Source organism: Zosterops lateralis (assembly GCF_965231275.1).
Source record: "Zosterops lateralis genome assembly, chromosome: 11".
Classification (NCBI taxonomy): domain Eukaryota; kingdom Metazoa; phylum Chordata; class Aves; order Passeriformes; family Zosteropidae; genus Zosterops; species Zosterops lateralis.
In genome coordinates, this window is record NC_139771.1 from 18,157,898 (window position 1) to 18,177,751 (window position 19,854).

General features: G+C 40.7%; 1 protein-coding gene across 5 annotated transcripts in view; it reads right to left on the minus strand.

Moving 5' to 3' along the window:
* The window catches only part of FOXP1 (forkhead box P1), a 390,583-nt gene that overhangs the window by 202,895 nt on the left and 167,834 nt on the right, over positions 1–19,854 (minus strand). For all 5 annotated transcript variants that reach the window (XM_083869352.1, XM_083869351.1, XM_083869342.1 and 2 more), the window contains one exon: positions 17,758–17,823. The gene's annotated coding sequence lies outside the window, so the exon portion shown is untranslated. The remainder of the gene's footprint in view (positions 1–17,757; positions 17,824–19,854) is intronic.

Consider the following 19,854-nt stretch of genomic DNA (forward strand, 5'->3'; position numbering starts at 1 on the left):
TAGACTCCCTGGAACCACAGATCCCATCAGGTCGACTGAGCCCTTCATGTTTCTGGGGTAGATAAATTAGGTATCACGCTGTTTACTTTGTTGAGGTCTGCAGTAAAGGTCCTGTCTGTTCTGCATGGAGCTGAAGGTTAAAGTCTCATGGTTAAGACACAGCACCAGGTGCCACCTTGATCTCACTAACTCTAATGACAATTCTGCTATTTCTGTTAAGAGAGACAATCCAGGGATCTGCTCCCAAAACTTGCTGTAACATTACTGGATGACTGAAAATTATTCAATAGCTTATAGGCCTCGGTTTTGTTGACTGTTAAACAGAGAAAAAAAAAAATACATCTACACCTCCCAGATGTTTAATTCATAAGTTATACAAAACTGTCAGATCTATGGATGACAGAAGAGAGATATTCATCATTTTTACAGCCTGATTTCTGTGGTTGGAGGTAACCCTATGTTTCTGCAAAGTCATACCCTCTTCCCATTCCCCTGCACCACACGGTAGCAGTGGCTGAGCCCATTGACATTAATGGCTCACAAGAGAAGCCTTTTAGAAAGAAATCACTGGAGAGGAGTAGTACAAAATAATCAGGAAAGCCAGAACATTAATAAGAATAATCACAAAAGTCACAACTTTGATGGCCAGTTGTGTACAGACATGCATCTATCCTTACAAACACAAAAACCTCCTCAAACCCGGGCACCTAAGAGAGGTCCCTCTATCTCCAAAAATACTGATTCATGAAGAACAGACTCAGTGTTGAAGAAAACAGGATGCTTTGAGAAGAGCAGCTGTAAATATGCACTTGGAACCTATTCCTGGCCTTACTCTTAACTTTGCAGCTGCCATTATTTTACTGGATTTAGCTACACAGAAGATTCTGGGAAAGGTAGGTGAAGGGAAATAAAATGTAACAATATGAAAAAAAATACAGTTCTTCAAAATCATCTCCCTTTTAAGTAGAAAATAAGCAGAAAAAGTATTTTGTTTTACCTTGGTCAGGAAAAGAACTGTCTTTTGATTTGTTTTCCACCACAGCTGACAGTACACATTCCCTGCTTAGGGTACCAGAAATAATTACTATCACTCTTAAAATGTGTCTTACGGTGACGTACAAGAGGTTAAATGTGGCTGTTGGCTTTACTGCCTGCAATTCCTTCTCAGGTGGCTTAGCACAACTCCCACTTTTTTTTTTAATCTGAAACTGACCAAGAACCTGCTAGAGCTCCAGCCTTAGACATTACTAGGATTAAATAAAAGAGAGAAGAAAGACTCTTTCAGCTCTATTTACACATAGCTACATTCAAACTGGTTTTTAATGGAGTTTGGCTACCAGAGGACATGGTATCTGATTTTTGAAAACATCTTATATTGAATTTAAGACATCCAAAGATACTGTTTGTTTTGCAGAAGGGAAAACTCTCAAGGAAAGGAACCAGACAAATAATACTGGGTAGGGCCTGTTTTTACTGCTGTGTTTCGTACCTTTGTTTTTAGAAGCAGGGCAAAGATCCTTAGAAATGGTGATCAAACCAAACCAAACTCAACCCAACCAGCAGAATCTGCTGCAAAGAATGAGGACTTTGCCCCAAATCCCTCTGTTGATCCTGGAATCTCAGTGTCCATAAGTTTTCACCACCTTGGTTGAGGATGTGCAGGTCTGTCCTACATACTCCAGCTCTGGCAGGGGACAGAGCTAAAGCAGAAAAAATAAGGAAGGTCAAGAGGGGGCTGTGCAATAAAACTAAACCAATTAGCACAGCTTTTCCTCCAAAACTGCTTTGAAATAATTATTACAGCACCTCATTAGCTTGCACTTTAAAATAAGCTGGGCAAGAACATAAACTTCTGACCAAAGTCCTGTCCCCAACAAAGCCCTTGCAAGGTGGCTGGCTGGCAGGTGAGTCTCCAGACTCACAGAGCATCATAAAATCCTGAAGGAAAAAAAGGTGGGAGCAAGAAGATGGAGGTGCACTGCTCTCCCACACAATTGTCTCTTGGCTCCAGGGACACAGAGTCAGCCTTGGAGCTTGGCCTTTCCATCTTCCTTGGCTCACCTAATGAGATTCCCTCCATATTCCCACCTGCCCTCTTTGTGCTCCCTGCTGAGCAGAACACAACTGGACCAAATAGGTGCCAGCTGCCCTTGGGGCACCGGCAGCTCTTTCATCAAACAGGCAAATCCTTCATGTCCAGCATGTCCCTGAATGCGCTGAACCGCGTCCAGAGAGCCTGGCCACAGGTCCCAGCTCAGGGAGTGAAGCAGAAAAGACAATCATTGGCCTTGACTCCAAGCTCCTGTTTCAGTGCTTCGAGTCACTAGTGGTCAGCAAGAAGACTTTAGACGTGCTGGTGTGGTCAGATGGAAAAAGCTGGAATGAAAAGCAGGGTGAGCTTTAGAAAGGACCCTGCTATCCCCAGGGCGAGCCAGGGTGCAATCCCTGGCAGTGGGCTCCCAACAGGGCTCTTGGATGGCTGGTCACACCTGCTACTTCAAATCAACAAGCAAACCAAAGATATGGAGATACGAGATATGGAAAGGACAAGGTGAATTGTAGATGAAAGTGAAATATCCCTCCTCTCTATCAGCTCTGAGGGGTAAAGGATGAAACAGGATGAAACTGGTTTTGGTTAGAGCTGTAAAAGAATTGCAGGGAGAGAGCACTTACGGAGAAATGTATTTTCATGTAAACTTTTATGCGCCCATCCCTTGTAGCTGGACATCAGGGAGGATGTTAATAAACATCATCAGGGGGAGAAAAACACAGTAAAAAAAGAAAATCAGACTACAAACCCATCTTTTCCAAGATGTTCAAAATAGCTTTGCAGCTATATACTGCGGGGAGCCGAGCACACTCAGATACAAGTTTGCATCTTAAACGTAAGCGCACATACATACAAACAAGGTTTTGCAGATATTTGTTAGCTGTACTACAAGATTTTCCAGGGCTGGTGCTGCAGCTTATGTTACCGTGCTTTTATATAGCTGCAGATCAGCCCCCTAAGAAGCAGCCTTGGAGAGAAGCTGAAATAGTGACAGTTTGTGTTGCTGGGGATATTTCTGAGACGCAGTTGCTGTTTACTGTGTTTCTATTTCCAATCAAGCTGCAAAGTCCACCCATAAAACATGAGGAGGCATTTCTTTGGGTGTGGGACAGTGCAACACGCACACAAGGAGGACCAGCTCTTCAGCTGCTCCACCAAAATACTCTTAGCCCTATCTGCAGCAGAGCATTTGGCCCATAAAGAATAAAACTACAGCCAAAGTCCCCAGTTACAAAGCTTCTCTCAGTATATATTTATGCACAAAGCTCAAATAATTTAATACCACGCCTCACTAATCATGTGAATGCACAATTCTTGCAGGGGCAAATGGTTCTTTTATCTCGTGCACCTCTTACTCTTGGCTGGAAAAGGTGCCTCAGAATCTTACTGGCACTTTTAAAGGTGGCACCTACTTATTTGTGGCATATACAGTCCAGTGTGATTCACTGTAGGCTCCCCAGAACAGATTAATCCACACTAAAAGGAGTCAAAAACTAGTCCTAATGATGGCAAATCACAGTACATGGCCAATTGGACAACTTCTTTCCACTTCAGAGGGGAAATTAGGTGATACACTCTGGAGTATATTCTTCTTGTTACACTCCTGTTACCCTGTTAATGCTAATGATTGTACAAAGTGTGAGAAAAATGCTACAAACACTTAAAACAGAGGAAGATCGGTCAAGAATATGCAAAAGCATATGCAAAGTTATCTAAAGAGTGTTTCAACGTAACACAGTTTTCTTCCTTATTCCCTTTTTTACTTAAAAGCAAGAGGCGTGCAGGATTGCAAAAACATAAAATTTGCCAACAAACGTACAAACTACAGCTCATGAAAAATAGTGAAATGGAGACCCAAAATTTGAGGCCAGTACAAGTTCATATTATGAACTGGAGATCAGAAAACTGGCTCCTAAAGTAAGAAAAAAAAGAACATCAATTCCATTTTTTTGCTAAGAAAACCATTTCCTACCAACTTTCAAAACAAGAATGCCTACAGTGATCTGGGCTCTCTGTGATGGTTTTGGCTTGGCTCCCTTGCCCCTCCTCAGCTGTGTGGCCAAATGTGAATCTAACCATGAGGTTCAGAGAGTTGCGTTCTTCTTAACCTTCCACTTCATGCTTCCAAGTTTAGACTGCAGTAAAACGGCCTTTCAGAAATCTCCCTTATTCTTCATTACTTCTAAGGTGAGAGTTTACATTTCAGCCCGTATCTGCAATGCCAGACTACTGCAGAAGAACAACACTAAGTTAATATACTGGGGTTTAGCCTTTTCCTACTTTCTTTGGATTTTTAATTCATTTTTTAGAACCACTACAAGAGTGGCTCAGTGGCTCCAAAAGTGCCATAAGCTCTTGCCCGAATTTTGATGCCTAGACACAAAATTAAATACAGAGATGATCTCTTGGATGCAAGATTTGCAACGGCAACTTGCAACCGTCCGTTGTGGTGGGGCAGCATCATGACTAATTATTACCTTCATTAAACACCCAGTGACAAGTCCATGCTGTCACCACATCCCACCAATGCTCGTATGAAGAGAGATGGGGTGAGAACTGAAAATACCCTGACTGCTCCTGAAAACGTTTCTTCTTCCAACCAGCAGCTCTTCCAAGCCACAGGACACTTTCCAGAGTGGTTATGAGCTCCACCTCAGTCCCAGCTGGTCAAGATGAATCTTGCCTTTGAGCAAGACAGAAAAATTCACAAGGGAGAAAATCAGATTTGGAAACTAAACGTTTTGTAATCTCCTGCCATGCAATTTTGGCTTGCAGGCAAACTTCCAACCCTTTCAACAGCAAAAAAAACCCCAGACAAATACACTGTCTTCCACCATCTCCTGGTATATTAAGGCCAGAGTGTGATGTGATACCACACACATTTAAAAAGCTGTACGAGCAGAAGGGAGTGATGCACCCATGCACAGTGGCAGAGGAGACAGCAAACACAGCACATGAAATCAGAGCCAAAAGAACCACTTCTGTTACGCAAATTTATCTTCTCATGCTCCCTTGCCAAAATGGACACAGCTTTCCTGGCACGAGGAGCACCTGGGTGATCTGTGCTGCTGCTGCTGCTGCTGAGGTGATTCTCTGCATCAGGAGAACCTGAAGCATCCAACCTTTGGCCAAAGGAGAGCACCAGACAAGGAAAAAAGAAACACCATCAAAGCCAAGCAGCAGTGCTGAGCACACGGCTGGCTCTGGGTATGACCGGGTTATTGCACTGCTCTTATCAGCACATAGGAGTTCAAGGTCAGCCTTGATGCACTCACTGAAAACTGACACTGCCTGTGTCCTGCAGTCAGCACAGCTTCAAACCAAGGCTCCCAATTTATTAGCAGTTATTTTGTTTATTATTGTGGGGCCTCAGGACAAACCAAAAAGGAGCCCCATTGTGCTCAGCATCGTACAGAAATGCTTAATTAGCCTCTTCTTAGGTTGTTCCCTTCAGCTTCTTTTAAACAAGATATTTTCAAATGTAAATAAATTCAAATTTCAGAATTCCAGAAATCAGTTCCCTGGAATTTGTGTCCGTAAAAATGTAACGTGAATTCGCCTTCCCAAATTGCAGCTGTACACCAAACACTTCACTCTTTTACTTTAAGAAAAAATTATATTCTAAAATATTGGTCCTTTGGATGTAAACAGACTTTTGTGATTCAGTTAAAGCTCATTTAAGCTCAAATTTTCTCTGAACTATGTGAAAGTTGCAAAATCACTGGTTTTCTGTTGTTTCTCTCCTCAAACTACAGTATTTATGTATCAACAACATAAATGACAAATGTACAGGAATATTCACAAACTGGAAAAACAAATTAAGAGCAGAGTTTGACTCAGTAAAAACTGATCTGTGAAATGTGAAGCCATGCTGCAATCTCCTGAGTTCAGCAGAATAATGAAACCAGGTCATAGATAGATGAGTACCAACACTGTCACAGAAGTAAATGCAGGAAAACAAAACAAAATTTGTGAAGGAAAAGTAAAACCTCAGACTTTCCACTTTCTCTGGAGGCATCTGACCATGCACTTTCTTAGAGATGCCAAGGTAGCTGTACCAATGGTCCAGTCTCCCATACCAGCCCTTGACAGTGCTCTTAAAACTTGCTACATTCAAAAAGGAGAGAAGTGAGACAAGAGAGGCAGCCCACCCTTTCAAGAGCCACTCACCCACAGTGTCCAATCACCCCAATTTGTCAGCAGATAGATCCTGAGGATCACACCATCACTTGAAAGCATTTTATGACCATTTTCAAATGCAAATACTTTCCGCTGAGTCTCCACCTCGCTCAGATTTGTACCAATAATTTAGAGGTCACCAGCTATTACATCTTATTATCTAACCCTTCAGACTCTGCTTTCTTTCTTTTTACTCTTACTGTTCACTGATGTTTCCATTCACCTTTGAAGATGCCCATTTAATTTAGCTGGGTTTTCAGACCACACTGTGAATTACATTTCCCACAAGCTTATTCCAGCAATTTCTTGGCAATAAATGATATTTGGATACCCCACAGAAACCCCACATCAAATATTGATTACTGTTATTTCCATTACCAGAGGCTAAACCAGTTAGGTCCTAAGGGCAAATTAAAGAGCTTGCTTCCAAGTTCTGGTCCTTTAGAGGAAGGATGTAACTACTCTCCATAACAAGGAAGATGCTGACACAAAAGCAAATAATTACCCTAAAAATGGTTCATTCTCTGGCTTGGTTAAATAAAGAAAATATAGTAAACTACTTTGCATGCAGAGGATAAAATCAATATAGTTTCCATTCAGGCAATAAAAATTATAGCATATTGCTTCAGATACATAGATACTCTTCATTTAAGGTGGAGTTTCCACAATTCCCTGCTGAATACCCAGCTCTGCAGCATGCACCTCTCTATAGCATTCAGCAATCTCTGCTTGACATTAGTACTAAACAATATTCATTAAGAGCATAACACTAAAGTGCAACATGTAAGTAAATCAAACTCTCAATGCTCTATTTTACAAATTTCATGGGCCACTGGGGATAATTAAAAGGGTAATTATACAAAGTTGGTGCAGTTTTGAGACTCAAATGACATTTTCTGCTTTAAAGCACTTGGTAATCTGGTATTTTTTTACCAAGACAGTCTTTTTCTACTTTGATGGTCAAACAGTATAAACAAACAAGAATAGTTTTTAAGGTATTTCAATTTTTTTTCTCTCCCTCTCTCCCCACACTGTTTTTCTTGATCAATACCACTCACTAGTTATTCCTAAAAGCCCCATATTATGAAGAAAAGTGAGACCTTTGGAAAAAAAAAAAAAGTCCCTGATCACCATAAAATGCCACTGAGTCTCACGTCTGGTTTAAACCGTAGCTCTGAACAAAAATGGCATTGCTTTGGGTGTTTACAGCACTGGAGCACTGTTTGGTTTGTCACTGTGTTTAACCACTGCTCTAAAGCCAGCAAAGTACATTACTGGTAGTAACAGCTCATGAAAAATACAGCGAAGAAACTGCTAGTGGCAGAAGCATTTAACTTTCTTGTTAGCAGCCTCCCCCATGTGGCACTTTAGCACCAGCAAGTTGTTTATTATGTTCTGTGCCAGGCAAAACTGATTAAATGGGGCTCTTAAGAATCAAAGCGTTATAAATTCATGGAAATACAGCAAGCAATAAATTCCATGGAATTAAAAGCTTACTAGTGCTATTAGCATTTCAGGGTGTTTGCATTGTTAATAGTGATGTGCAAAAATGATGTTCCTATAAGACAAGGAAAACCAACAGAACATATGCTTTAGCTGCTATATTTTTATACCATGTCATCATCAGTGGCAATTTATTTTTTTTTCCAAAAAACCTCAAAAGCTTATTAATGTTTTCAGGAAAAAACTGAACCAAGGGTCTGTAGACCAAGGATTTACATCCCTAGTTAAAGAGAAGTATTATGTAGGAAACACAACGTTGTTGTGACTCTGTGGAAGAGCAGGAGATTGATTTCCTGGAACAGAGCTGGAGGAGGGAGAAGGGGTGAGGCAGGGTGACTTTGGTGACACCACAGGGACGCAGTACAACACAACTTGCTAACAATCTAATAAGTAAACTTGATGCATAGTAATTCATAATACCAAAAAGAAAGGGCAATGTAGTCTGACCTGGTGGTCAGTAAATCTGTCAACAGCTCTCCAAAGAGACATCTTTACTCCGGGTCACTCTATCATCATTCCATGGGAATGACTCTGCTGGCAGGTGACTAACTTCTCCATCATTACTGCAGAGCTCCATGTGAAACACGAGCCCAGGCTGGGATGAGGCCTTCCCTTATGCCCATCTGTTGGCAGGTAGCTGATAACTTTGTAAATGGAATTCCTTTCAAGCGGAAACCTGGTAAAGAAACCGCTTTAGGTGTGTGGCTGAGCAAGAGAGGAACGGGACACCTTTCAAAAACTGCAAAAAATAGGCCTTGCAGGGCTTGTTGTTGGAATTTTGGGGAGTTTTTTGCTTTGGGTTTGTTGTTTTCTTTTTAAAAAGGAACAATTTGTACCTTTCTGAGCTGCCTGAGCACACAGCAGCCAGATAACCTAACCTGTAATGTCCCTCTGGAGGGCAAGGGGCAAATCTGGCTCTTGTTGCAGACAGGAAAATCAAGTCACTGCCTTGTTGCCACAGTTAAGGTCTGACAGAGGATAAAGAGCATATTCTGGATGGTACATCATGCACAGCTGGCAGCGTGCAAAGTTAAAAAAAAAAAAAACCCAAGAAAGCTTTGTCCAGAATAAACAGTCCCCATGCCATAGAGTGAGTCAGCTGCAGGGGTGGGAAAGGAACCCCAAATCCTGTCTTGTGGGCTCAAGCTCTGTGCAAAGGACACATTAACAGTGAAAACCTTCTCCCAAGACTGAGGGGCTTGACATTTTGTTTGCCTCAAAGCAAAACAAAACAAAGCAATAGGTTTTTAACTGCTCAGAGGCACGGTGTCCTTTTGATGTATGCATGTCCTGGCAGTCACACATCTGCATCGGGAGAGAAATAGCCCAGTTTTTTTGGCAGTTATTTAGTCCTTTTCATCTGAAAGTTGAAAATGCACCACCGGTGAACCTTTGCAGCTCTGGGTTCTGCATATAAAAAGCAGCTGCTGAATACATGCAGGGAGCGAGGGCTTTTTCTTAATGTTTGAACAGTTCCAAGTTCAAACCCATTAAAGTCCAGGTCACACCAGGATCATGTCACTGTTAATGCATCCAGTTACACGCTGAGGGAAACCCAATATAAAACTATGATAAACTCTGAGAGATACTCTAAGGTCTTGCCCAGATGATGCCACAGATCACTCTTCATGGGCGGTGACCAGACAGGATGTCAATGTCAGAGGACAGGTCTCTTTACAGCTCTTTTTAAAGAGGTCTCCTCAGATGTCCACCAAGTTTGTTGGGACATTTTCCCTTCCCTCCTCCTGGGGGAAGAACTTACTGTCTCACTGATGTTTTCTCTTACACATCACAGGCTCCCACACAACCCCCTCCCACAGCACCAGCAGCCCACCCACTGCTGTGCTTCACAGTGAACATCCCTAACTCCACACTCCTTCTTTTGGGGGCCAGTCCTCTCTGCAGGTGGGCACTGTCCCACTTGTTCCTGAAGGCCTTCACATCTGGCCAGCTGTGTGCTGCCCCAGGCATGGCAGCAGCAGGACACTTGGGACAGCTACAGCTACAGCCCCAGCCACCTGCAGATACTGCAGGACTCTCTACAGACACCTGGTACCTCATCACACAGCTGGTACAGCCCCACTCTCTTGCTCAGAGGGCAACTGGCAGCTTCTGGCAGGGCAACTTCAAAGACAGGTTCCTCAAGTGATGGAGTACAAGTGACACTGGGATGCAGGGGATGTAGCACAGCACCACAGCACAGCCCTGCCCACCAAGGAATCACTGCAGGACTTCAGCATCAGCTTCAAACACAGCCAGGCCTAATAAACTGAACTATTTACACAGCCGCTCTCTGAGCTTTCCACCCTAACCGTGCTGGGAAAGGAGAAAAAGGACTTTACTGGACTTTTTCATCTAGAAAATCCAGTGGCTGATCTGGATGTATTTCAAGGTGAGTTAACCATGGCAGCTTATGGAGCAGCATCACTCCAGATGACCTGCAGATCAGGAACACAGGACACAAATTTTGGGGAGATTTAGCATGCACACACTACATACATGATATTTACACCATGCATATGTTGGATTTGGACTTCTTTTCTTGCAATTTTCTGAAACTTACTGCAAGGTTAAAAAAATGGAAATAATTGCAAATGGTCTCATAGATTCAAGATGTGTAATTAAAAAAAAAAATAATAACTTTATTAGTAAAATTCAAATTGTCTTTAAAAAAATTGTCTTGTGCACTTGAGTCTCATTGAGAAGGAACTTAGAAAAGCCAGTCTGCATTTTTAAACCCTATTCTCCCAGATATTCACCATTCCAAAGAACAAGACAGACTCTCCTTTTAAATACATGAATAAAAATCCAGGTAATTCTTTCAGTTTTAACTAATACTTTGTCTAATTAACTTTTTTTTTTCCCTCCCAAAATATGTATTTATCTGCTGTGAAATCAAAGGCAGAAATGAATTGGTTTGAAGATGGCAGAGAGTAAATAGCAAGTTTGGAACCTTGCAGCCTTACCCTGGCAATTTGTCTCATATAATTGACTCCACAGACATGCTTACAATTTCTTACAACTTTTACAAGACCTCCTGTGGGCTTATTTTAACGTTCTCCAAAACTGTGCTCAAAGCTTTGGACTCTAAGCAAGTAGCACCAAAAGCAATCATCTTTCCCTCCTTAAAAAAAAAAAAGAAAAAAGAAAAAAAAAAAAAAAAAAAAAAAAAAAAAAAAAGGAAACAAACAAAAAACCCACATTTTTTCTTCCTGGATATTAGATCTTAAAGAGGAACAAAGATGCAAATGAATTTGCACTTTTTCAGAGATAATTTTTCTGTTCCTTTTCAATAACAACATTTTTAATAATGTTCAGTTTGCATTCACTAAATCTTTAGAAGCAATAAAATAAAATTCCCAGTAAAATTCCCTTTCCCAATTACGGGAATAAAATTTAACTGGAGAAGGATGACAGCAATAAAACAAACTCAAACCACAAAAAAGAGGTTAAAAAGATCCCCCACCCCCCCCCCCCTAAAAAAGGAAATGTTCTCATTGCCCATATTATTGATTTATGCTGTTGTTGGCTTTTAAATGCAGCATTTCTATTTCTAAGATCTTTACAGACAATTACTAATGTCACAACTCTGTGGCCCTGCTCCATTGGTGGAAGTGCCCCAGGAGCAGGAAATGCTGTGCCCTTCCACAGACATTTCCTTCCAGTGCTGGGATCCACTAACCCTTAATAAGTCACAGGATTAGATGAAACACTTGTAGTACAACTAATAAAGATAAATACAGGGGCTATCAAAACTAACAAAAAGGGTATGACGGGAGAAGGAAGTAGACCTATTATTCAAAGGATGAAAAATTTGTCCTTTTTTTAAAAAAAAGGTAGGGAGAATAATTTTACCCTTAAAAAAAAAAAAACAACAGATCATCATATTCCAGCAAAAATCTATTTTGCAAAGCCATATTATAAACTTGGATATTAATGGTTTGCAATAGAAATGACGTCAGAGTCTTAGTTACAAATGTCCAAATGTTTGTGCTACCCTACTAAAAAAATAAACAGTGAGCTCAGAGTCAGAAATTACCCGTTTCAGCAATTAGGCAATATTACGCAAAACACACTGAAAAGTATAGGGCCAGCAGAGGTGGGAGAGCCAGAAATTAAATTCACAGATTGCACTGGGAGAAAGTTTGAACAATTAAACATCTCACAGGTGGTGTCTGAAGTTCCTGCCATTATCTGAGTGAAAAATGCTTTCTTATGTTGCAATGAAAAATACGGGCAGGCAATCAGGACCAAAAAGTAACTTTTTTTTTTTTTCTTTTTTTCAATGCCCTGGCTCTAGGATGAGCTACCAGATTAAAAAGAGTGGCCTCCCATAATGCCCACTGACATCACTGGTCTTGTAACCCTTGTAAAACACGGCTGCCATCACTGGACAACAATAACTTCAACATCATGGAAGATATACTTCTGGTGCGGGAGCAGACAACAGGCAGTGACCTTACAGATGACCAAATAAAATATGCAATAAGAATCTATTTTTGGAGTCATTTTCTCACATCTGCAGATTTTGTAACAAGAGAATGTGCACTGTTGGCGATATGAGTGTTCCAAAGGCAGGTTCCAAGCCTGCAGGTGGCTCTTGGCCTTGTGCTGAGAGACAGGCACGGCCATGAAACCCCAGCGGACAACATGAGACCCCAGCACAGCACTGGTGTGTCTGGAAGCCCACCAAGCCTACTACAAGCAAGTGAAAAACATCACTGTAACCACTGCCCCCCGGCAGCATAACTTGTAAAAAGTGTCAGCACAGCTCTGAATTCAGAGTTCACTGGCTGCTCCAGAAGGAAACCTTGAAACTGGGTATTTCCATCACATTCTGGGTGTGAGACTGAGCATGAGTTCAGAGTATCTGAAGTGGAGGCCATGCCCTGCTTCTGGAATAACAGAATGCTGTTCCTGCCTTTGCCATGCCCAATTCTTTCCTCAGCCAAGCTATGATAAAGTGCAGCACATCTTGACATATTGTCCAGCTTGGTTTTGAAGAACCAGGCCAGAAATTGCACAAATCTGCTCACATGGTGTATTATGAGCTGTCTCCTTGGTGCACCTCTAATGCCAAACATCAGTGCATCTTTTTTGGCTGCTTAATTTGGAGTCACAACCTTTACATGTTGGGCCATTTTCAGTATATGCCTTTGTTTCAATACCTGCACCTGTTTGACCTGTGGTTGCAGATGAGGATAATCTGGAGGAGTGTATAAACCTCTCAGCCTGGTGCTCCATGGTCTTCATGGATTCAGAATGGGTGATGGTACTAATAGGAGAAACACTGCGGGATTATGCAAAATGCTGGCCAAATCTTGCTCACTTTAGCAGTCTTCTTGAAGACCAGAAAGATTTGGTCCAAAAGCATCAGATAAGAGGATCAAAACCTGCTACTGACTATCTTAAAGCACAGAAACATTTTTTTTTCTATCAACCCACTTGAAGATTTATAAGATATTAAGGAATATTAAGAAAAGAAAAAGAAGAAAAGCTAAATGGGCCAAAAGAAAACAAAAGAAACATGTTCTCTTGAGATTGCTAATGCTGGCAGACAATAGTACAGAAAGAACTCCTCTGACAGATCTTTGAAGTCTTCAATACAGCAAGCTAGTGGGCCATGTTAATGAGATTTGCTCAGATACTTCTTAAATTATCCCAAAATGTCTTAATCTATCTTCTACATCTTCTTGACCCAATTGTTTCAGAAAAGTCACAGCTTCCCACATGTCTGGGCTCTTCATTCAAATAGAGAAGGTCTTCAAACACTTTGTGTTTCCAATGACCCCCACACAGACTTTTTAGGGTTTACCCCAAAACATCCACGTAATGTTATCATTTCTGTTACTAATGAATATAGAAACACTTTGCATCACACTGTAGCTTTGAACCTTAGGAAAAGGTGTTACCTTAGGACCATCCAGTAACTCAAAGTTCTTAACAATTAAGATGTCACAATTTCTCCCAATAATCCAAAAGTAAATAAATCCAGTCTTAGATGAGGCCTGACAGACACTCCAGCTACAGGACAACCACCCTAGCAGCAAGGGAAACAGCAGGGATCAATGGCATCAGTCTCCCCAGACCCTGTTTCCTGCTGAGGGTGACACAAGTGCTCATGCAAAATGCTTCCAGTACAGCTCTGTGTAATTTGGGCCCACTGCAGAGAAAACTGAAGAAAATGTCCAGGAACCAGGTTGTCTGCTCTGTTACAGCCTTCCTTGTGACTGCACCCCAGCCCACATTCAAGACCCATATTCAGAAGTAACTGCACACATGTCCTAGGGACTGGAGCTGTTTCTGCTCCCTAATATGCTTTAAGACCTTTAGGTCAAAAGCAGGAATAGTCAAGGTGCCAAATTTTCTAGAGAAAACATTATCCTACAAGCTTCCCACTGCCTGATGTGCAAACACTCCTGCCATCCAAGCCAGTACAAAAAACAGGACTGAGGACATCACCAGCACATCTTCTGGAAGTCAGCAGCAAAGAAGAGTGCTGGGGAGAAACTGAAGACACTGCTGAGCCTCTCATAAGCAGAAATGTGTCTGAAAGAGTTTGTTTCAGGGTTTTGACTTTTGCCTACAATGGCCAGCAAAGATGTGGCACAGCAACTTGACAACCTGGTTTGAGAACAATTTCTCTTCCTGATGAAACAAAGTTGGAAAAAAGTAATTTTTTTTTGTCCACTTTGTTTTCCACATAGACCAACTACACAATCCATTTTTTGTATGGAGCTTAGAAGAAAAAGTCCTTCTGACCTTTCTCCTGGCTTGAAGGGAACAGAGGAGAAAATACACCTATATGAGAAATTTAAAGCACAAACTCACAGATTTATCTGTTGATCATCTCATTCAGCCCTGAGTTTCAGCAGGCAGCTTCTGGTTTATTATCAATATTTAATCAGCATTTAACTCTGACAAGCATTAAGATTTGAAATTCTAAACTAAGTGCAACTTTGCTAAATCCTTTGTGTTGATTTTTTGGCTGTTAAAGATTTTCTAAAGGATTCTATCTTTGCTATCTTAAAAGTCTACACGTGCCTTTTGTTATCAATAATGTACAATTTTAGTAGCATGTTCTGTACTTTTCAATTTTTCAGCATGCAAGGTATCCCTGATTTACAATGCTCACTGAATGCCGTTTGATTATTGAAAATGCTTTTACTACATCTAAACAAATTACTGCTCCTGGAAAACTAACACCATTGTCCATAATTCTGTAAAAATACATTTCCCCTCCCTTCTCCCCAAATCAAACATTTCAAATTCTTACTTGGAGGAAAAACTGGCATATAATTAGGCATTATGCCTAACAGTGCTAAATAAAGGAGAATGTAAACATCTTAATCCTGAAGGTTTAACCATCAAAGCCCCTTGCTGTATCTGTTCTGCTATTTGTGCTTCTTCTCAGACATCCCTGGAGCTACCAAAGGAAAGAGAAAAGGGAAAGGGGAAAGGAAAAAGGAAAAGTAAAGGAAAAGAAAAAGAAAAAGAAAAAGAAAAAGAAAAAGAAAAAAAAGAAAAAGAAAAAGAAAAAAGGCAGAATAAAAATCTATTTTGCCAGCCCTGGGCTGCCTCCCACCCCGCATGCCTGAGGCCAGGCTCGCACACAGGGCTGGGACGCCCGGGGCCACGCGGCTGCTCCTCAAGGAGCAGAGTCCTGCTCTGCAACTGCTCTGAGCGGCTTAACCACTAACTCAGGAGATGGGATTTCACCTGAAATTAAGCTATCAAGCAATTGAGCTCAAACTCAATCAACCAAACCCTTAACCTTCCCTGTTTCAGTGGCACTGCTCTAATTAGGACTCTATCACTATTTCCATTACTATCTCCTATTCTCATGGTTTATTATCTCAGCGGTTTCAATTCTCGCCCAGTTTAAATTTGACATCCAGTTTTTTGGACCACATATCATTCATTATGGCTTTATTTTATGAAATATGTTGCAAGACTACAGACTGATCCTGCAATAAATAGATTTTTGTTGAAAACTGCACCCCTCACTGCAGCAGGAGCAGGACAGAGCCAAATCTTCTTTGAGAAACAATCCTGACATTAAAGGACATGTTGAACATCTTGTTTTCCATTAGTTTTAAATTTTGTTGAGCAGTTTGATAACATATCCTTGAACACAGATCCACCTGCCCACACCACGGCTGCCCCATGCTTCTCCAGTCCTCACTGTCTTCCCCCTGAGCCTGAACCAGCTTCTAGGACACAGAGTTTGGCTGAACTCAGCTTACCAGCTCTGCTCAGGGGTGAGAACCAATAACCTATGATACACTGGAGATCAGTCTGGAAAAATCTAATGGTCTTTTCCAGTGAATCACCCAAACTGCTTTCTGCTGAAGGATGAGTGACAGAGGGGATGTGTGCCTGAGTGGTGCACTGATGGTAGTAGTACAAAATGGATCTGCTTTTGGAGATACAGCCTACAAGCATCAGGGAGTCTAAAGGTAGTGTCCTGCATTTAACACCACCAAAATTCCAAATTTTCCTGGGTCACATAGGACACAGGTACACATGAACCAGGAACAAGAGACCTGTTAATTATGAGGCCCTCTGATGCACCTGAGACTTCAAATTCTTCCCTTCTTCACAAAAACTCAAAGGAGGAACAACACTGCAGAGCAAGGAAGCACTATCTCCTTAAACTGCAGGATCTGCTTCTTCTCCAGTAGCTGAATTACATCTAATACTTCATGGGCTCCACCATAAAAAAACAAACCAGTAAGATTCAAATCTTGAAGAGAGGGATATATCATATAGCTGACATATGCCACTGGCATGGCCAAAGATTGCAATATTCACTTGAACTTCATGAATTTCATCCTAACTAAATAGATATTTTTGGCAACAAAGAACTGAAAAGAAAAAAAAAATTCCCAGATCGTCCTCAGATCTATTTTAATTTAAAACAGAAAAGAACAGGGACATTTTTTCCCTCCTTCAAGTACATTTTAATAAAATTAAAAATAAAAATAGCTTTAATTCACTCCAATGCATTTAGTCATTCTGTAAAATTCTAAGTTTAAAATGAAATCACCATTTTATATTCAAACAAGGTCAAGAGAACAGCACTAACGAGCACTGACATCACAGCGAACAGCAGCCACTGCTCAGCGCTTACATCAGTGTTGCTTGTTGCTATGGTGCTTAACCGACTATTAATTTCTGAAAGAAGGTGATTATAAAGCAGCCATATGAACCTCAGTCAGATGACACCCTTCAGCACCAAACACTGATCTCTGCTGTTACTCTTCTCTTCTGCGAGTTAATTTTGTGAATCACCACTTTTGTGATGTTAATATTCCTTCCCAAGTTGAAACTTTGGACCAGAAGAGAGGCAAGGAGTTAATTTAGAAGCAAAGGACTTTCACGCTGCTTTAAATAAAAATCATTTTGCAGAGAGTGATATTTCTTTCCTTTTTGCTGTGCTCCAAAAGACTAAAAAGCATGTGTTTTAACTTTTGCAGTGATAATAAGCAATCAAATTAACGGCTAAATTTTGCTCTCCTGCTCTGCTCGACGTGCTGCAGGAAATCCAGGAGTGTCTCAGCCTGGGATGAAGTAGCACTGAAGCTGACTTGACCACTCCCCACGGATCTGCCTCAGTAAGGGGACCTTGCCACATTTCCCAGCCCAGAAGCCACCAACCATGGACCTGCCACAAAGACCAGCCAGAGCAGGGTCTTCCCATTCCCACACAGGCTCTGCCCAGTTACCAAACAGCCTTTTTCAGAACATGGCTGAAAACCAAAAAGTGCATCTTTTTGGCCTCGCTCCTCAAATGCAACTGGTCACCTAAGCCACCTAAACCATTGGCTTCTTCAGCAAAATATGAGTTTTAAGGCACAGCATTTACTCCCAAAGCTCCAAGCCCAATGCTGCAAACTTTACTCATGTTGCCAGAAAAGCCTTTACTTGTGCAGCTAAGGTATGGCCCTGGGGTTTGCAGGATCAGATCCTTTGTTCAGACATACTTCAAAAATTGTGTGAAAAAACAGTGTATTTGTATTTACCTTCTTCAGTTGCTCCTGTAAAGCAATCTTCAGTTACAGCCGCCCAAAAAGGTCACTCTTCTTACCCTGCAGAGAAAGGAGGTAACACACGTGACTCGGGGTCAGTGTCAGCACCAACACCCAAAGCATTTTCATTGGCACAACATTTGCAAGTACAAACATAAATAAAGCAACAAATGAATCTAATCGTGTTTAATGGTGAATGACTTTCAGAGAGAGTTAATAAAAACAATCAAGTCACAGGACTGCTGCTTATCAGTTCCAGCTAGTGTGAGGTTCTTCAGTTCAGCACAAACAACTTGGTCTTTGGGAGGAGAAAAAGAGAAGCAAAAAACCCCATGGAGATGAGACATCTTTGTTCTCTAACATAAACTTTCTTAATCTTGATGTCTATCAATCTATTTTCAGTTTGAATAATAAATGAGTTCAGTTCTTTGTTTCAGAAATCTGACTATTGTCTGCACAGGTTCTCCTTACTTAAGGCGTTTTAAGACCATTTGTAACCGCTGCTATTTTATCTTCTGGATCCTTTCTTTTTTCTCATCCTTTTCCACAGAGATACAGTCCTAGATGAGATTTTAGAACTAGCTACATCTTCCTAATTCAGAAAGTTGTTTACTGTCTTGGGATATCTTCTCATAAAGCATTACCAAGAGCACGCCAAGCACGCCAAGGTGGTGAGAGCAGTGGGTATTAAAAGGAGGAATAATTAAAGTGTATCTTTATAAAAAGTAGGAGGGAGAAAACAGCACGTGTAGGGTTTTTTTTACCCTGTATATTACTGCATCTTGTGTACTCTCTCTTATGCAAAAGAGTATGTAATCTTTTAAGAAACATGACAATCTGCCACTTTCTGTTCATGTAATTGGGATCAACATATGGTACAAGAGAAAAGAAAAACATTTGTTTATTAATTTAGATCAAGTTACTAACTCAAACCACTAACAGCATTCAGAATTAATTCCACATCAATTGCCCAAATACCTTAACAGAGTAAAATTATAACATAATTCCACTGAAATGTTGATCTTCTGCCGCAGGGGTACAGGGTAATATGTAATATAGACAGAGAGAAATATGTGATAATTTGGTGACACAGATGACTTCATACAAAACGGAAAGTCAGTGACATGTGGATGTGTAAGACAGAGCTACGTGAAACTCCATTTCATAAAATTCACACAGTGATGTGGAGTTTTGGGGGTGTTTGTGAAACTCACCAAATGGTAAGTTGTGCTATTTACATCACTAGGTGAAGCTTTTTACTGAAGCAGTAAAATACCAACCTCTGGGAAAAAAATCAGAATCTTCACTAAGTTCTTTCAAAAGAATATGAACTCATTCACCATTTATTTTGGAAGGAAAAATGTTTTCACAATGAGAATGAAGCATTACTTCTTTACCATTGAAACCTGATTATTTTTAGCTGGGAGAAAAAAGGTTACCATGATATGAAATGAATATTGGTTTTATCTGTTGCTCACTGGCACTTTAGTTCTTTTTTTTTTTTTTTTTTTTTTTTTTTTTTTTTTTTTTTTTTTTTTTTAATGTTTTGAGTGAGAAGCTCTTCACAGTTCTTGTAATGTGGTACCAGAACATCAGGGGCCAAAATTTGTATATGTTTGCTGTATAGGAAGCCCTGTGTGCCTTGCTGAGGTACACATATTCCTGATTCTGCACTGTGAAGGACATAACACTACTCCATCATAATAGGTCAGGGCTCACCTTCCTGAGAGTATGTAAAACAATACATCTTTTATGTAAAATACATGACCTCCGACATGTGATGTGCTCTTAGATTAGCAACAATAAAGGCTTTTATCCTGCTTTGCTGCAGGGGTTATCTTGGGTTTGACACTTTAAACCTCTTTTCGTATTTATCTGTTTTATAAATTTTCTGGGTATTTGGCAGTCACATCCTTATTTTGGCAGTATTTTGGCAAGCAGACTTCATTTCTACCCTGAGTCTTCATGATAGCAAATGAACCATCTTAAAATGTACTTTTTAAGGAAGCTGCTGAAAATTACACGTTTGCATAAAATGTACATTTGGTATCTCTTTGGGCAGTGCTGAAAAAGGCAGGTATCACTTTCTAA